Consider the following 19,143-nt stretch of genomic DNA (forward strand, 5'->3'; position numbering starts at 1 on the left):
CTGGTTTTTAAACATCTTTGATTGTGAGATACCTTCCGTATCATTCAATATTCAACATCTACACTTATTGTTCAATTTCACACAACAGGTTTCCCTCGCGAGCCCCCCTTGCACAGCTGAGTGGTTTCCAGGTTTTTGCCATGGTGGACAAAATGACAGTAAATCACTTTGCTGTTACCCTTGTGCACTCTTCCTTGTTTTAGGAGTTCACACAGCTTGGGTCACTGGGTCCACAGGCAAACGCACAGGGGTGAGTGTCATGGCCCAGCAGGTCAGGCTGGCCGAGTCCTGGCTGCTCCACTTCCCATCCAGCTTCCCCTAAGGAGATGGCCCACATACCTGAGTTCCTGCCATCCTCATTGGAAACCCTGGTGGAGCTCCTGGCTCCTGGCTTCAGCCTGGTGCAACCCTGGCTATTGGGACCATTTGGGGAGTGAACCAGTGGGTGGAAATATGTCTCTCTCTCTCTCTTGCACTCCACCTTTCAAATGCACAAAGCTTTTTATCATAAAAGGTTAAGTGGCCTTTAGGATTTTCCGCAGGAATACCCTGTAGGCTGGGTCCCTCCTCCCACCAGCCATGCGGCATATACGTCCTTGACCACGACAAACACGAGGCCGTCTGGGTGGTCTTTGTGTTGACCCGCCTGCCTGTGACAAAGTGTGTCTCCCCCCCTCCCCCGTGTTCCTTGACCACTTGTTTCTTCCGGAAGGCTTGTGCAACACAGGGCGTTATCCACACGGGGTGGGCTTTAAGGGAGACTCTCGAGACTGATACCACAGGCCCCATACAGGATGAACGCAACAGAGAGACTGGCAAAGACTCCCAGCCCCAGCCCCAGCAATTGCGCTGTCTGTCCCCCCAAATTGTTTCCGTTCGTTTTTTTCTTTTGGGTTCCGTGGCCACGGATTACACAGGAGGGGAGTGGTTTGGCAGGTGTGTGTGTGTGTGTGTGTGTGATTTGTTTACTTTCTGTTTCTCCCGGTTCCTTCATCCCTGGGACTACAAACCTTCTCATCTCATCAGAGATCGGGCAGCCTGGATTCCCAGACGAGAGGCAGTGGGGGTCTCACAGTCCTGCAGGAGTCCAGCCGGCCGAGGAAGCAGTGACCACCACGAGGCTGGGGCAGGACAATCCCACCACGTTCTTTCTTGGCCTAAGGTCTGGAAGCACAGCTGAGTGGTTTCCAGGTTTTTGCCATGGTGGACAAAATGTCAGTAAATCGCTTTGCTTACTTGGAAGGCAGAGAGACAGAGGTCTTCCACCTGCCGGTGGACTCTCCCAAAGCCCCCAGCAGCTGAGACTTGGCCAGGAGACCCCAGGAGCCTGGAAGTCACTCCGTGTCTGCCCCAGGGGTGGCAGGGACTGGTCCTTGGGTCCTCACACCTGCAGCCTGCCTGGGTGCACAGGCAGCTGGAGCTGGGAGCAGCCAGTCAAACCCAGGCGCTCCAACTTGCAATGCAGACATTAACCCCTGCGCCCAACCCCGCCCCCTGAGCTTGCTTTGAAGGGCAGTCTCTTGTGTCCTCGATTTTACCCTTGAGGGACTGCATCTCCTTTCCAAATACCCTCAGAAAGCCACCGGACTATCAGCCACTCACCCCTTAGTATAAAGTAGTTTTCACAAACGCACCCTCGTCACATCCAGCGTCCCATTTACGTCCATGAAGAAGGTATGACCACTGCTGTCCCCATTTAGCACCGGGGAAGCGGGAGACCACGCAGAAGGAGCCGAGGTCTCACTCCTGGTGGGGGGCGGGGGGAGATGCAGGGCCGGGAGACTTAGTGAAGACCCAGGTCAAGACAACCTACATAGAGGCGCCCCCTCTTCAGGAACGGGACCCCATCCCCGCCCTCCTCAAACTCGAGGGGCGGCCTCGCCCCCGGCCCTCGCGGCCCCTCCTTCGGGACCCCTGGCCCAGCCCGCGTCTCCCTCGCCCGCCCCAGCCCCGGGGAGGCCGGACTCTGCCCCCGGCCCGCCTCCCCCCTCCCCCGGGGGCGGCGGCCCGTGGCGGGCGCGCCCATTGGCTGCGGCGCGAGCGAGGCCCGGGGCCGACGGCGCTGATTGGCTGCGGCGGCTCGGCGGAGCCGGGGAGGCCGGCGAGTCGCTGGGGGAGCGGAGCAGACCGCGGGCGCAGCCGGAGCGCAGGGCGCGCAGCGCGCGAGCCGGAGCCCGCGGACCCGAGCCAGGCCTGGAGGTGAGGGCGAGGCGCCGGGGCGCGTGGGGCGGGCCTCTCGGAGGGTCCCCCGGCTCTGGCCCCAGCGAGGGCCAGAACCCGGGGCCTCTTCTCGCAGGGACCGGGCCCTCGTCCTGCTCGGACGCGGCTCGCCTGCCCGGAGACCGCAGGGTCTCTCGCACCTCAGGGAGCACACGGCTTCGGTTTCCCTTCAGAAACGGGCCCTTCCTCCTCACCCCAGCTCGGGGGACGCTCTCCCTCCCTGGTGGACCCCCTGGAAACGGCCGTGCCCCCCAGAGAGGAGCCCAGCCCCCGCCGGCGCCCGGGGGCCCCCAGCTCCTGCCGTTCCTTCCCGTTCCCCGAAATACTAAGTTTGGGCTCCCCCTCCCCCTCGAGAGGGGCGGGGGTCTCTGCGGCTCACAGCTGGCGGTGCACACCCTCCACCCCACGGAAAATGCAGGTCTGGGGAGAGAAGCCCCCAGGAAGCAAGGCCGCCCTGGGGTAGAGACTCCTCCAGTCACCCTGCGCCCCGCCGCGGAGACCGCATTCCCCGGAGACTCTGTCCCGCCTCCCCCCACCCCGCGAAAGCAGGGTCTGGGGTCCCCTCTTTCTGGAGTAAGGCAAGGGCTTCCACACCCAGGAAGGCGGCCAGGGTCCGGACATCCGTCCCTGACAGAGTCACTCACCTCCACCCACCCCTCTCTTACCCCTTCACCCCAATCATGCCCCCAGGAGCACCCCCACCTCTCCCAGCCCCATCCCTCCCCACCTCACCCCAACTCCAGTCCTCCTCCCCTGGTCTCCCCCTCCCCTTTCACCCCTGGCCATGGGTGAGGCAGAGGCCGTGTAGTAAGGCTTAGGAAGACCCAAGCCCTTCAAACTGGGGTCCAGGATCCCCTGAACTCACAGCAAAGACAGCCTGTGAAACAGGACCCCCTGCCCACGCACACAGGCTGTGTGCAGTGTGTGCTCCCCTGGGGCAGTCACTGTGACCTCCTGGAGGAGGTGGCCTTGTGTGGCTGGGCAGGCAGCTGCTGGCCCCCTGCCCAGAGGGCTGGATTCCCCCACCCTAGGCCTGCCCCCTCCCCCGCCCCGTGGGCATCGCCTGGTGGAATCCCCTGGGCACTGGGCCAGGCAAGGTGGATGCTGTGGGGCCCCTGGGCTGCACTGGGAACAGTGCTGGCTTTGCCGCTCTCAGGGACAGAAGGCAGCAGTCGGGCTGGGGAGGGGGCCCGCTGGGCGAGCGGGGAGGGGCCAGGCAGTGAATCTGGCCTTGTTCTTGGGAGACGGGCACCGTGGCGTGGAGTGTGGGAGACATGTTTCTGGAGGCCGGAAGAGGTCAGGGCGAGGCCTGAGAGAGCCCCTAGGCCAGACCGTGCCCCTGCGTTTGACAGTCGAACACCCAGGCACAGAGAGGGGACGAGACTGGCTCAAGGTCACCCAGGCTGGGGCTGACAAAGCCGGCCCCAGGGGGTCCCGGGGTCCTGGACGCCAGGCCCGGGCGTCAGTGACAACAAGGGCTGCAGAGCCCCCGTCGTCCCCATCATGGGGGTGGCTGCTGCGGCCTGGGAAGCAGTAGGGCTGGAACTCGGCGCCCTCTGACCCCCACCTCCCCCACCAGCCCCCCAGTCCCTCTCACTGCACTTCCCTGCTCACCCTGAACGAGCTTTGCCTTGAGCCTGCAGCCAAATCCAGGCTTTGGCCAGATTCCTGGTTGACCCGGGATTGCCAGTAAGCTCAGTTGCAGTACCCTGGTGTGGGAACTGTGGCAGGAACCCCAAGTGTGTAACCGGGTTTGCTCGGGGAACTTGGGACAGGCCCTGAGCAAGCCCCATGCCCTCCCTTCCCTCTTGGTCCGCACCCAAGTCCCCCCTGAAAAATCTCTCATCCCTGCGATTTTCCTGGGGCCACCGGACAGGGACAGGAGGTGAAACTTGGGCCAGGGGTTCCCTCGGACCACCTGGCTGGGCAGCAGCTACCTGGCCTCGACCTCCTGTTGCCCCTGTCCAGCTCCCAGCTAAAGGGCTGGCCGGTCCACTCCAGCTGAGAGCCAGAGAATAAGGCCGAGGGGAAAGTTGGGGGCGCGAGGGGCTCAGGCCCTGGGTTCTGGTTCTGGGGTTCACAGCCTGAACCTGCCACTTAGTGTGTGATCTTGGGGAAATCACTAGCCTCTCTGTGGCCCATTCTCAGGGTAAAATAGTTAAAAGCTAGTGAGTGAAAGCAGTGGTCATAGCTCCAAGTACAAAAGCCTAAGAGAGCTGTGAAGCAGGGAGGGGTCATTTAGTATGTTGTAGCCTGCGCTGTAGACCAGCTGCCAGCAAAGGCAGGTGCTAGGAGATGGGGTGACGCCTGCCCAGAGGTGGTACAGGACGTGGGACTGACCACAGGCCCTGAGGTCGGCTGGAGCCGCGCCGGCCCCTGGCTACAGCTGCCTGGGGAAGATTGGGGGCGTCAGTCTCTTTGCACCTCAGTTTCCCCATCTTTGAGTGAGCCTTGTTGTGGGTTGATAGGTCTCGGGCTGGGTTTCTCGCTCTCAGCACTGTTGATGTTCGCGGTTGGATGGTTCTTGGTGGTGTGAGCCGTCCTGTGCATTGTAGGATTTTGTGGTCTGTCTTGCCCCCATGCACTAGGTGCCAGCAGTGGCCCTCTAGTGATAGAAATGTCTCCAGGCCTGAGGAGCTGTGCCCTGGGGTGAGGGCGTCCCCCTTCTGCCCTTTGAGAAGCCACTGATCCAGTACCTGGCCCCACATGTAGCCGCTGCCTGATCCAGGGCCCCCTTCTTTCCTTGCCAAGTTGCTTGTCCTGAATTGTGCAAAATGAAGCGCTGGGGAAGGCGTCCCCCAGCCCGGGTCAAGGACAGTGTTAACCTCTCACCTTCAAACACACCTTCCAACCATTTTTCTAAGGATTTATTTATTTCAAAGGCAGAGTTAGAGAGAGAGAGAGATCTTCCATTCGCTGGTTCACTCCCCAACTGGTCAGAAACCCAGGGATGGGCCAGATTGAAGCCAGGAACCTGGAACTCCATCCTGGTCTCCCCTTGTGGGTGGTAGAGACCCAAATATTTGGGCCATCCTTTGCTGCCTCCCCAGGTACATTAGCAGGAGAGGAGCATCCAGGACTTGAACCGGCGCCCGTATGGGATGCCAGCACGCTGCAGGATGGGGCTTAACCCACGGCACCACAAGGCTGGCGCCAGATTTCCAGTCTTACAGATAAGAAGACTAAGACTCACAGAGGTCAAAAGCCTGATCTAGAAGTATCATCTTCTTCCTCAATAGAGGTCAAAGACATGTGCAAGCCAGAAACAGCTTTAGAAATGACCTAGTTCAGGAGTCTTCTTGGAAGGTCATTTGGTGTATCAGAATTTAAGCTGCACGTGTATCCTTTGGCCCAGCAATCCCACTTGTAGCAATCTCCTGGGGAAGTGCTCACAGGTGAAGCACAGAGAACATGAGGATGTAACCGCGGGACTTTATTATACCAATATGAGAATGGGTACAATCTGGTGCATTGCCACGGGACAATGAGTAGCCCCTTTAGAAGAGTGAGGTAGGTCTACGTTCCTGACCCAAAGGCCTGGGAGTTATATTGTTTAATGAAACTAATAAGGTCACAGAATGAACATACACAGAATGGCCTCATTTGGGGGGAAAAAAAAGATATATACGTATAAATGTGAGAGTACTTCACAAAGCTTATAGAACATTGAATTAAAAGATGCATGTGGGGCAGGCATTGTGGCACAGTGGCTTAGGCCACTGCTTGGACGCCTATAGTCGTCCTGTGGATGGCTAAGGGACATGGGGAGGCATGAGTCACAGATAGGTGTGAATATATTCATGGGGGAAGAAGGAGAAGAGAAGAGACCCAGAGCCAGCTCCCGAGCATTAAAAATGGGCAAAGCAGGTGCGGGGAGGGTAAGAGATTTGCCGGGAGCAGAAATTGCCGGTGCCGGAAGCCCAAACGCAGGAACCCCATCTCTAGAGGCCGAGCCTCCGTCCTTGCCGGCGTGGGTGTCAAGCTCACCTGAGTCGAATTGGGCTCCTCAGCCTGGTGACCTCGGGCCAGCCTGGTCTCTGCACCTTGCAGGAGAGAGGAATGGTGACTCCACAGACAGCAGCAGGAGGAAGGAAGGGGCCGCAGGGGGGTGATAGTGAGGATTAAGTGAGGGCGTGTGTGCAACCCCTCGGGACACAGCTGGTGCTTCGTTAACGCGAGCCCTGGCCTCTCCCTGTCTCTTTTCCCTGCTTGCCTGCCCCCTTGTGAGGAGAGCCTCAGGGCTGGGGGACTCCCTGCAGCTGAGTCCGTGTCAGCCCCCTGTGCCCCCGCCCCGACTGCCTTGTGGGGGTTTTCAGCAGGCAGCCCAGCGAGGTCTGGGGGCACTGCGCTCTCACGCCTCCTCTCTGGCTGCCCTTGCGTTCCCACACACTGCATGCGTTAGATTCTCCAGCCAGGGTTGGCCAGATGTGGCTCTGATGACACATTTCTTCAAGAGTACAGTCGACCTCGCACCCCACCTTCTATAGGACGTCTCCCCACCCCAGCGCTCTCTCGCCACCTGCATCCCAGGCTTCCTTGGGTCCACTGCTGCCTGCTGGTTTTTCTGTCCTACTGTGACCCCCTGGCAAGGGGCAGTCGCACCTGCCTCGTTCGTTCCTTTGTCCCACGTGCACGACACGGTTTCCTGCACACAGTAGATACTCGCGGTGCCTTACTGAGTGCATAACTGTGTATTTTAGAAAGATTTCCTATTTATTTGAAAATCAGAATTACAGAGAAGGAAAAATGAGAGAGAGAGAGAGAGAGAGAGAGAGATATTTTCTACCCACTGGCTCATTCCCTAGATGGCCACAATGGCCAGGGCTGGGCTAGGCCAAAGCCAGGAACCAGGAGCTTCTTCCATGTCTCCCATGTGGGTGATAGGGGCCCAAACACCTGGGCCATCCTCTGCTGCTTTACCCAGGCCATTAGCAGGGAGTTGGATCAGAAGTGGAGCAGTTGGGACTGAGCTGGCACCCATATGGGGTGCTGGCATCGCGGGCAGCAGCTCAACCTGCTGTACCACAGTGCTGGTCCCTGTAACTATGTATTTTTATTGTGGCAAAACACACAACATAAAATTGGTTATTTAAAAATTTTTTTTTATTTTAATGACTTTTTAACAGCTTCAGTGTGCTCTGTAGATACAATTCTAGGACACAATGATTCTCCCTTCCTCCCTTCCTCCCTTCTCTTCTCTCCCTCCCCCTCTCTCCCTCCCACTCTCCTTCCTCCTTTCGCCTTTTTTAGTTTTTGAGTAATATATTTTAAATTTGATTGCAGTAAAAAAAAAGGCTTAATACTTCACTGAATAAGAAGTTTAACAAGTAAAAAGCAAAAAGATCATAGTTTAGTGGGGATATAAACAATGGCTATAAATAAGAATTGAATGAAAAAAATGACCATTTGACCCATATACAGTAAATCTTAAAGTAATCACAGATCATTAAAACTGTAGTAGTATAACATTTTTATTTTTTTTTTAAGATTGATTTATTTGAGAGGCAGAGCTACAGGGGAGGGGGCGTCTTCCATCCACTGGTTCACTCCCCAGTGGCTGCAACAACCAGACCTGGCTAATCTGAAGCCAGGAGCCAGGAGCTTCTTCTGGGTCTCCCATGTGGGTGCAGGGGCCCAAGCACTTGGTCCATCTTCTACTGCTTTCCCAGGCCATTAGCAGGAAGCTGGATCGGAAGTGGAGCAGCCAGGACTTGAACTAGCACCCAAATGGGATGCTGGCACTAAAGGCAAAGGCTTAACTTACTATGCCAGAGTGTCAGCCCCTAGTATAACATTCTTAACCATTGGTTTCACAAAGCTATAAAACAAAGTTTTATAAAACTGTATTTGCAGCAAAACTGATACACACAGGCATTTCTTTTTTCTTTTTCTTTCTCTTTTTTTTTTTTTTTTTGTTTGTTTTTAAATTTTAGCTCCTACATATAAGGGAGAAGATACGGTATTTGTCTCTCTGGGTTCAGCCTATTTCACTCAACATGATGTCTTCCAGTTGTGCCTGTTTTGCTCCAAGTGGTAGAACTTCATACGATTGATCATTATAACCACTGAAAGCCATGCAGTTCAGTGACGTTACATACACTGGCCATGTGGTGCAGCCATCACCATTGTGCAGTTCTGAAAGCAAGCAGGCATTCCTCACCCCACCAGCCCGTGCCAGCCACGTTGGTTTTCTGTCTGTGTGCATTCGCCCAAGCCAAATATTTCCAATAAACAGAATCTACCTGTCGGTGGCCTCCAGGGTTGGGCTTCTCCGTGTTGTCCAGCATATCAGCACTGTATCCATTTCTATGGTGAGCACTGCTATGTTGTGTGGCTGGATCACAATTTGTTTACCCACCCGTCAATTTGTGGACATGTGGATGGTTTGCACATCCTAGCTTTCGTGAACCTGCGTGTGCACGTCTTGGTTTGAGACGTGTTTTTAGTTCTGCAGGTGCGCCCGAGGGTGGAGCATGAGTTCTATGGTAATTCTTTGTTTCTGGACCATTCTCCACAGCAGGGATACCATCTTGCACTCCCCTCCAGCTCTGCGTGAGGGTTCCAATCTTCCCACATCTTTACTCGCAGTTATTTTCCATTTTTCCAATTATTTTGTTAGGACAGGCCTCCTCGCCCGTGGGAAGTGGTATCACCTGTGGCTTGCCTGTGCCTTTCCCTGACAACTAATGGTGCTGAACGTCTCTCGTGTGTTTGTGGCCACTTGTGTGTCCTCTCTGGAGGAGCCTCTGTCCCCATCCTTTGCTCATTTCTGAAGTGAGTTGTTTGTCTTTCTGCTATCTGATTGTAAGAGATCTTTATGTACACAAATGCAGTTTTCTGTCACCATTTCATCATCCATTTAAACAGTGGCCCAGCTCCTGTGGGTCAGGTACTGACTTGTGACCTTGAGATCCCAAGGTCACTACAGTGCAGTTCGTGCCCACAGGGGACTGGTCGTCCAGATTAGAGCTCCCTGGCCTCAACGCTATTGGGATTACTTGGGGAGGGGGCTGTCCTGTGTGCTGTAGGGTATACCTACTGGATGCCAATGGCACCACCTACCCCAAACTGTAGCAACAACAGCGTCTCCAGACAGTGCCAAATGTCCCCTGAGGGGCAGAATTGCCCCTGGTCGAGAATCACTGATGGAGAGGCTGATGGGCGTGCAAACATCTTCAGTTTCAATCACATGTCTTATGCCCAACAGGGTGCACAGTAGGCATTCGTACATACATGTTGGGTGTTGGATGGGTGGGAGGATGGATAGATGGATGGAAGGAATGATTGATGGATGAGTATGGGAATGGATCGACAAGTAAATGAGAACAATTACAAGGCCCATACATGTGCCTGAAACTCTACATGGGAAAACACTGTGCTTCCAACTGGAGTATTCTACCCTCTCCTCTGCCAGCACAGTAGTTCTCAAACTTGAGCATCAGAATCCCACAGAGAGCTTGCTGAAACACAGGTTCGTAGGCCTGTCCCCCAGAATTGAGATTCAGTAGTGCCCCCAGCCTGGCAGAATCCTCTCCACACGGTGTGCATTCTCCTAGGTTCCTGGATCGGCCCCCACCCACAACAACCTGAGCCGCACCGACTTACCTGCCAGGCCCTGACGTCTAAGTGCCGCTGTCTGTTGCCTTGGACTCAAAGCAGGGCCCACTGCGTCCCTGTGTGTTGCTACTCAAAGTGTGCTCCTGTGGCCAGCAGCCCAGCGTCATCTGGGAGCTGGTTAGAAACGCAGAACCTCAGGCCCAGCCCAGACCTACAGAATGTGATTTGGACGTTAACAATATGCCCGGGGCCACAGAGAGACTGCCCTGGGGCCTCTCTCTGTCCCTGACACCCTGTATAGCTTGGCTGACAAGTTACATTGAGGGGATTCTGTTACAAAGTCAGCTGTGCTGGGCTAGAGCGCTGGGAAGCCATTGTTGGCCGGATTCCGAACTCTGCTCCATGTTCTCTATCTCTCAGAATGTCTACATGACCTTGCTTTCCTGTGGGAAAACAGAGGCCCAGAGGGGCAGTGCCTAGGGCAAGGTCCCACAGTGACCACAAAGCAGAGCCTAGATTGCCATCCCCTCCGTTCCCTTAAATGCTGTGGGATTCAGAGGCGTTGGAACACCGTGGCTGTGAAATAGTGAAAATACACAGTGGGAGGGTCATGTCCTGAAGCTACCGGGTTTGTTCTGCAAAAGTAGAGACGTGGTGGGTGACTTGAAAGCAGCCCAAGAGCAAGACGCTAGGTTGCATCCTTTTGTGTAATCACCAAGCATTCATTGGGTGCTCGGTAGCCGCCAGTCCCGGTCATCGAGTATGTGGCATTGAACAAGAAAATCAAGGCCTCCCTCTCCGTGGCTTCTCTCTGGGTCCCAGACATAGCCGTCTGACCGCGATTCATTCATTAACAAGTGCGTTCATTCAGCGTGTGACTTCCATGTGCCGTGCGCAGAGCTGTGTGTGTGTGTGTGTGTGAGAGAGAGAGAGAGAGAGAGAGAGAGAGAGAGAGAGAGAGAGATGGGGTCAGATAATTGCCAGCTCCTGCATCAGGGCACCTCGGCTGGCTGTGGGGACACGGGCCCTCCTGCGAGAAGGGAGCAGGAGACCGAGATGCAAGCTCCACGTGGGAAGAGGTCGCCCTCTGTCCCTGTCCCCGAGGAAAGCTGTCTCAGGAGGAAAAGTCAGAAGACAGAGAGAGCAAGAACAGACCAGAGATCTCAGAGGAAGCTGTTGGAAAAGGACGTTTTAGGAAAAGACAGTGAAATCAGGCCTTTCTTGCAGATCCAAAGCAAACACTTGTTAAGGAGTTCATGAAGCTCCTACAAGGAGGAAACCAGGCAGATGTTAGATCCGGGTCAAAGGCCAAGCCCAGCCCCAAGGTGTGGAGGAAAAGAATGTTAAAATGAATTCAGATGGAGGAAAATGTCTGGACAAGGCAGACTGTGCCCCTACAAGTTGCAAGGGAGCTGAAAAACAGTTTGCAGGTCCCAGACGGGGCTAGAATCAGGCAACCCAAACGTCTGTGTCGAATGGAAAAGACGTGTAGTTTTCATTGGCCACCAGCTTGTTTTGTTTTTGTTTTCTATAACAGCAATGTTCAGAGGATGAGGAGGGATTCAGAGAGGGTGCAGGGTGAGGGGGGGCGGCTGCAGGCAGGGCCCGATTGCGGCCAGCAGGTGACCTGTGATGGAGAGTTTGCACTTGACCTGGAGACCCAGTCAGGGTCCTCTGGGGTGTGGGTGGAGAGTGCTCGGGTACCTTCTCCCCTGTGAGCCCAGGTTCCCATCCTGAAGGCAGGGTGCTGCCCTTCCAGCAAAAGTTCTTAGGACCTTGAAGCCCCTCCAGACCCAGGTTGGTTGAACAGCAGTCACGATGACACCACCCCGGCAGGGCTGTTCATGCGGGGACAAAGGCTGCCTCCCCTCTCCTTGTCCAGAGCTGTAAATAGCTCTCGCCGGCTTTGCAGGCTGAGTGCCTTTCTGGGGACAGGCTGGAAATGAGCACACCGAGGAGGTTTTGTGCAAACTGCTGCCTGCTTGCAGATTTGCACGCCTGGCATCCTGCCGCAGCCCTCAGTGCCGTCTTCCCAGGGCTGAAAGCAAGGCTGCAAGAGGAGCCCCGCACGGAAGCGCCTGGACGCTCTGGGCTGGGCACAGGTGCCAGGAGGGAGCTGGTGCTGGGCTGGCGGGGTAGCGCGGAGTGGAGGAACAACAGGCAGCATTCAGAGGGTCCTGGATGGAGTTCCCATTGGACTCACGCTCTGCTTATCACAATGAGAACTACGTAAGTGGTGGCAGCTCCATTGGCTCAGCATCTGCACCGGCCGGTGCAAGGCCTCTGCGTGAATTTGCTTGTCTCACTGCTCCTAACAAGCCAAGGAGGAAGACTGGGAGAAGGGACATGGAGGCTCAGAAAGGATGACTGCTTTGCCCACAGCCAAGGGAGCGTTTCTAGCAGGAAGCCTGGGCTCGAAGGCTCCAGCGCTCAGAACTAAACCACACGGACACCTCTGGGTCCGCCCACTGCTCCCTGCAGCCTGTTTGGTCATTGGTCAATGGGAGCAGTAATGTTTTTATGCTTGGTGATCCCAGCAGAGTTTGGGAGAATCAGCTGCCCCAGGGAAGGGCTGACAGCGCCAGCATAGCCCCTGCAGCCCACTTGAGGCTGGGACCAGGCCCACCTCGGTTGCGCCCAGACCCTCCAGGACGAGAATGCCTGCTGGGCGCCCTGGGTTTGGGAACGCGGAGTGACCGTGGTTGGCAGTGATTGCCTGGCTCGCCAACCTACTCCTTGCTCATGGGTGAGCTGAGGCTGGTCCAGGCTGTTTACTCCCTGGACAGGATCCGGCACTCGACACTCCAAGAGGGAGTAGGACAGGGTGGCCTGAGGTGTGAAAGGGCAGCTGGACGCCGAGTGTTTGTGGACAGTCCTTGGCACCTGACATCCACAGAGCAGGAGCTCCGGTCCTGGGTCCCACTATCCCGGCACCCTCCAGCACCAACAGCCCACAGTTCGAGCCCAGCAGCAGCTGCCCACCCTGTGGTCATCTGATGCTGCGGGACCCCAGGAGGGCCGTCTGTGGGCCTGGGGCAAGGTCTGTTTCTTAGACCTGTAAGGTTAAGGAAGAGGCCTGCATGCGTGCCCCAGACCTGGCGGCTTCTCTCTGCACCTCAGTTTCCTCAGCTATAAAATGGCAACTAGAAGACTACCTGTTGGAAAACCACGTTGGAGGCTGTTTGGATGAGCGTGGCTCCGCGCCTTCTGCCTGCCGGACCCTGGGCTCTGCTTGGGCGACCTCACTGAAGTCTCCGAGTGAGAGAAGTGGAAGGGGGCTCTTTTGCTAATAAGGACACAGAACTGGGGAGTTTGAAGCCGCTTGGCCTGCAACAGGACCTGGCTCCAGAACCCATCTTCAAACATGGGGAATACGGAGGACTTCCAAGTGCCAGGGAGTCAGAATCCCCTCTCCTTCCTTTTCTTCCTTCCTTCTTCCCCCCCCCCCTCTCTCTTCCTTTCTTCCTTCCTTTCTTTTTAATTTGAAAGAGTTACAGAGAGAGGTAGAGCCAGAGAGAGAGAGAGAGAGAGAGAGAGAGAGAAAGTCTTCTACCCACTGGTTCACTCTCCCAAATGGCTACAATGGCCAGAGCTGCACCGATCAGAAGCCAGGAGCCAGGAGCTTCCTCCAGGTCTCCCATGTGGGTCAGGGGCCCAAGGACTTGGGCCATCTTCTGTTTCTTTCCCAGGCCATAGCAGAGAGCTAGATCAGAAGTGGAGCAGCTCGGTCTTGAACCAGTACCCATATGGGATGCCAGTGCTGCAGGCTGGGGCTTTAACCAGCTGTGCCACAGTGCTGGCCCCTCTCCTTCCTTTTCTCTTCCTTTATTGATCCACTCTGTCTGTACTCACTGTTTTCTTCAGATTGATTTTTTGAGAGCTGGTTGTGTTGCACAGCAGGTAAAATCGCCACCTGTGATGCTGGCATCCCATATGGGTACTGGTTCGAATCCCAGCTGCTCCACTTCCAATCCACCTTCCTGCTAATCTACCTGGAAAAGCAGAGGAGGATGGCCCAAATCCAAGGGCCATCCCGCACCCATGTGGGAGACTTGGAAGAAGCTCCTGGCTTCGGCTTGGCCTGGCTCCAGCCATTGCTGCCATTTGTGGAGTGGACCAGCAGGTGGAAGATTTCTCTCTGTCACTCTGCCTTTCACATAAATAAATAAATCTTTTTTAAAGACTTATCTATTTGAAAGGCAGAGTGACAGAGGGAGAGAGAGGGGGAGACAGAGAAAGAGCCCTTCCATCCACTGGTTCACTCCCCTGCAACAGCCAGGGCTGGGCCGGCTGAAGCTGGGAGCCAGGGATCCCATCTGGGTCTCCCACGTGGCTGGGAGGGGCTCAGCTACTTGGCCCACCCTCTGCTGCTTTCCCAGGTGCATTAGCAGGGAGCTGGATCAGAAGCACAGCAGCCCGAGCTCAAAGCAGTGCTCCTGCGTGGATGCCACCATCCTCACAAGCTGCAGCTTAACCTGCTGTGCCGGAACATTGGTCCCATTGCTGTTTTTTTCATGTTAATTAATTTTGTGGGTAGGCGGTGCAGCCCATAGTAGTAATAATAATAATAATTAGCCAGAGTCTAATGGGTGCTGGTTTGAGTCCCAGCTGCTCCACTCCCATCCAGCTCCCTGCTAATGCGCCTGGGAAAGCAGTAGACGATGGCCCAAGTGCTTGGGTCCCTGCACCCATGTAAGAGACTCTGAAGAAACTCCTGGCTCCTGGCTCAGAACGACCCAGGTCTGGCTGTTGCAGCCATTTGGGGAGTGCACCAGCAGACGGAAGATATCTTTCTATTTCCCCCTCTCTCGCTGTAACTCTTCCTGGCAAGTAAATAAATAAAATCTTTTTAAAAAAAATAAACCAGAGTACATATTTCACTAGTCCCTCCCTTTGTCAACCTGTGCCTGGCTGTGTGGGTGCACAGCAAGCTACTTGGGCCACACCCTTTCTGTTAGTTAACAGAACAGACTTGGGCCTGTGTTAGTAGGGGATTGAGGGGGAAATCCTCCCCTAGGGGCCTGAGACTCGGCACTTGCCATATTATTTCTTTTCCTTCTATGGGAACGGAGTATGCTCCTAATGTCGCATCCTTGCGGCTGAACACGGCAAACCAAAGGTCAGGGCGTTGGTGCAGGTCAGCTATCAGCATGGCCGTCTCATGCAAACGTGCAAACGTGTCGTCCCTGGTGCCGGGGTTTTGCTACCTGCCCAGCTGAATGCACACTGCCCCCTGCACACTTAAGGAGAGATTTGCTTGGCTCAGACCTTGGAAGGATCCAAAGGTACTTTGTAGGAGATAGTAGACTGCAACTGTGATTCACCAAGGCCGGTAATCTTTAACCGGAGAAGGTTGTAAAATGGGACACGTTCCTCTGCCGGGGTTTCCAGGAGGGTCGCTGCTGAGGCTCAGCGGGAGGCTGCAGGAACCCCCTATGCATCCTGTCCCCCGCCTGGGTGAGCAAGGCCAGCGTCAGGGCCCAGGGATGCTCACAAGCAGAGCTCACGACCCCCGGGGCAGACCCTGAATGCAATGCCCTTAAAGGAACGCTTCTTAGAACTCTGCTTTTTAGAGGACAAAAGGACACGGGAAGCCCTGGAGTTGGCGTCTGCTCTGGGTGCTTCCCATGCACAATGCTCCCTCTGTGTCCCTGGGAGATTCCAGGACCCCTGCGCCTATCAAACTCTTAGATGCTCAATTCCCTTAGGTAATGAGGCGGTATTTGCATATGGCACACCCCTTTCCATGGATGTTAAATCATCTCTAGATTACTCACAACACCTAACACAATGTAAATGCTGAGTGAACACTTGGTATACTGTATTGTTCAGGGAACAATAACAAGTAGCACAGTGCATGGTCCGTGCACCAGCTTCTGTTTTCCAGATATCTTCAACCCACCGCCTTTGGCGGAGTCGGGGTGTGTCCACGCAGATAGAAGCTGACTGTGTTACACTTTGGCCCTCACAAAACCCTCCAGGTAGGTCCTCTTCCCATCACGTTTCAGGAGTAAGGAGACTGAACCACAGAGAGCTTTAGGAACTTGGCCGGGATCATTTGCAGCTGAGGCCCCGTCTTGCCTGATTACAGTTGCTCACGGGCCACTCCCTCCAGCCTGGGGCACACGCCTGGTCGATCCCAGAGGAAGCCTTCCTGGTGCCAGGACCGGCTGTCTGCCTCCCTCTCATGTGAGTTTGCCCCGCTCTGTTGTAGTCTCCCACTCCTTTCTCTGTCCGTGGCACTAGACCACGAGAGCTTTGAGGATGCAAGGTCTGTGAATTTTCTGTTACCGGCGTCAGCCTAGGATCTGGCATAAAGGGGCCATGTGGTCAGTGTTTGTTGGATGAATATGTGACTGCGTTACTTGGATGAACTTTTGCAGAGTTCTTGAGAAAGTTTGGTGTATCTTTAGCTCCTGAATTTGCTTGGAGGGAATTGTTTTGCTTTGCTTTACCTCGCACACATGAGAGAGAGAGAGCGAGTGAGCGATCGAGCAAGCGCACATCTGCTGATTCACTCCCCGAATGGCCGGAGTTGGTTCAGGCTAAAGTCAGGAGCCTGAAACGCCATCCAGGTCTCCCTCGAGAGCGGCTTGCCCATTCTTTTAAGTAAGCATTGTGTTGTGAGGCCGTTGTAGATGGATAGGAGTTGGAAGAAATGGTAGAGAGATGCGTGTACCCTTCATTCAGTGCCCCCCAGATGGACCCATCTTGCCAGCTGAGAGCTGTCTCATACCACAACCAGGAAGTTGGCATTGCTACAGCCCACCCGTCTTATCCAGAACCCCTGGCTCTGTACGCATTGACCTTTTACATTTTAAATTTGATTTTTGGGTTGGCAACTGTTAGTTGTCTCATTAATATGGACGATGCTGGCCGATCCCAACGGGGCGCGGGTTAAAACCAGTACCGTCTCAGAATGAGTCAGAGCTTGGGCTGGAGAGGCAGAGCAGACCAGCAGGTGCACGCTTGCCTGGAGAGTGGGTCCCCAAAGGGGCGTCTGGATCCTGAAGAACGAGAAAGATGGGTCATGACTACCCCCCTCAAAAGGTGCGGTCAGCCCGTGTGGTGTGGAGGGAATGTATGTGTTGCACAGCGTGCTCGCCGCATCCCGCTCACTGGCTGCTGCAGCTCCAGCCTTCGCATCCCACATTGCAGGGCTCTGTCCTCCCCGGGCACCCCCTACACCCTTGGTTATGAGTGGATCCCAGCTTGGCTGTTTCTGGCAGTGAGAACCTGGGCCAGCTGCTTGGCCTCTCTGCCTCCCCTGCCAAATGGGGGCAATAATCGCATGACTTCCTAGAGAAGGTAACACATGGGAGGCGCCCAGGCGCACACCTGACGTGCCTACTGCTTGATGGGCCACTAGTTCTTCTAATCAAGCTGACTCCTTTCACCTGCGGAGCATCTCCGTGCACTCAGAGGCGTCTCGTGGTGTTTTTCTCTATGCACATTATAACGAAAGGAATGTCTACCTAGGATCCATGGAAGACCCTGGGGTCTGGGGTGATGGTGGAGGCTGTTTCCCTGTGTGTGTGGAACCAGTCCTGTGGCTTGAGCCTCAGTGTCCCCATAAGGAGGATGGGTATAACAGGGCCACCCACAGAATGCGTTGGGAGAGGTTGGTTGACAGGGCGCATAGTAGGTCCTCAGGGAAGCCCTGCTCCCTGGCAAGAGCCTGCTGTCAGGTTAGTCCTCTCTGAGCCTTGCTTTTTAGGTCTGTTAAATGGGAGAGCTGAACGGCATCTCTGTGGGGTTTTTGTGCGGCTCTGGAAGGTTTGGATTGGAGGTCCCGGTTGCCCCACGCTTGGCTAACAGAGGGGCTTTGTGTCCTGGAGGAGTGGTGGAGTTGTGTGACAGGTGAGCTTGCAAAGCTGAGAACGAGAGATCGGGCCTGGGCCACATCTGAGCCACAGAGGAGGAGGCAGAGCAAGCCAACCTGAGTCCAGTTTGCCAGCGCCCCGGCTCCTTGTCTGTCCCCGTCAGCTCGGTGCCACGCCCTGGGTCTCCACCACCCTGCAGTGAAGAGTCCCAGCCTCGCCTGGGGATGTGCTTTGGCAGTGAGAGCAGTGTGACAGTGCCACATGGGTCTGGGGGAGAACTGCTGAGTTTACAAGCCTGCTCCCTGCTTGAGCTGGCGTGGGAGAGGGAGGAGGAGCCCTCAGAGGTTCCTGTTAGAAGACGGGGACGGGAAGCAGCTGGTGCCCGCTGGTTGTGATAAGAGGCTGGTGCCTTGCTGCGGTTTTAATTTTCTGCAGGAGCCCAGTGATGGTACGATTGTGCTTCTCCACCTCTGCAGGGTCACCCCTCAACACTGTGCTCGTCATTCTGCAGGAAAGCCGGGCAGCCAGGCAGACCCGGTCCAAATCCCACTGCCAGACCCGGTCCAAATCCCACTGCCCTTGGCTACAAGAGCAGGATGAGTTTCCCCTGACCACTGAGCCCCCACTTCCCCATCGGCACACTGCCGCTGCATAGCAAGGTGTTTAAGAGAATCCGCAGTATCTGGAAATCAGCATAGAGCGAGTGTGGGCCAAGCCTGACCGACCAAGGGGCCCTCGGCTTTCTCTGCTCTGTTTTCACCTGCCAAGTGGGCAGGAACTTCCCCTGGAATGAATAGAGTTGTGAGTAGAGAGAGCAGTTGTTAGGAGTCCACTAACCTGAGCTGTGAGCCCCTGGGACGCCAGCTCAGTTACCTGCCAGCTCACCCCAGAGAGTGGCCAGTCCGTGCACAGAGTCCGAGAGCCTGGGACCACGAGGAGTTTCTGAGCTGATCGGGTGTAAACCAGGTCCTTCCCCTGATGCCTGTGGCCTGGACAGGGTGTTCATTCCCTGGAACTGAGCCCAGACCAAGCAAGGGGCTTCCTTAGTCACTCAGCCACAGTCTGCCTTCTGCTCGTTTCTCTCCCCTTTTGTCACTTAGCAGAGATGACAGCCACCGTGCAGGGCTGAGCGGGGACTAAATCCAGGTCTGAGGGCAGAGGTCCTGCTGTAACCCGAGCCTGTTACTTCTGTGGCCTGTTGCAGCCTCTGTCCTGCCCGTGACTCAGCAGGGTTGAAGAAGGGCCGGGGGGACCCCTGGGGTAGGAGGCCGCCTCTGCCTGGGAGCTCTCTGGAAACTTGGGGACCAGTCATCTCCCTGGCCAGCTCTCCTCCCCTCTGCAGCTGCTGTGGCAGCTGGGTTCTGGAGTTCCTGCCTCCAGCTGGGCTGACGAGACCACTGCAGCAGTGGCCCAGGGCTGTTGCTGGGGACAGAGCTGTGAAGCCGGCTCTCGGGCCAGACTGAGCGGACTCGGGCCACCCATGTGTCCTGCAGAGGAAGCTCCAGGCTGAGCCATCCTTTGTGGGGTTCAGTTTTTGCTTCCA

At 55.7% G+C, this 19,143-nt stretch overlaps 1 protein-coding gene across 3 annotated transcripts in view; it reads left to right on the plus strand.

Moving 5' to 3' along the window:
* Positions 1-2,123: 2,123 nt before the first annotated feature.
* Positions 2,124-19,143, plus strand: part of ABAT (4-aminobutyrate aminotransferase) — a 98,720-nt gene continuing 81,700 nt past the window's right edge. The window contains exon 1 of one of the 3 annotated variants that reach the window (XM_062179651.1): positions 2,124-2,199. The gene's annotated coding sequence lies outside the window, so the exon portion shown is untranslated. Of the gene's footprint in view, positions 2,200-15,696; positions 15,759-15,947; positions 15,967-19,143 lie in introns of those variants that run through there. The other 2 variants (XM_062179653.1, XM_062179654.1) reach the window with 2 other exon arrangements.

This window comes from Lepus europaeus, chromosome 21 (genome assembly GCF_033115175.1).
Source record: "Lepus europaeus isolate LE1 chromosome 21, mLepTim1.pri, whole genome shotgun sequence".
Lineage (NCBI taxonomy): Eukaryota > Metazoa > Chordata > Mammalia > Lagomorpha > Leporidae > Lepus > Lepus europaeus.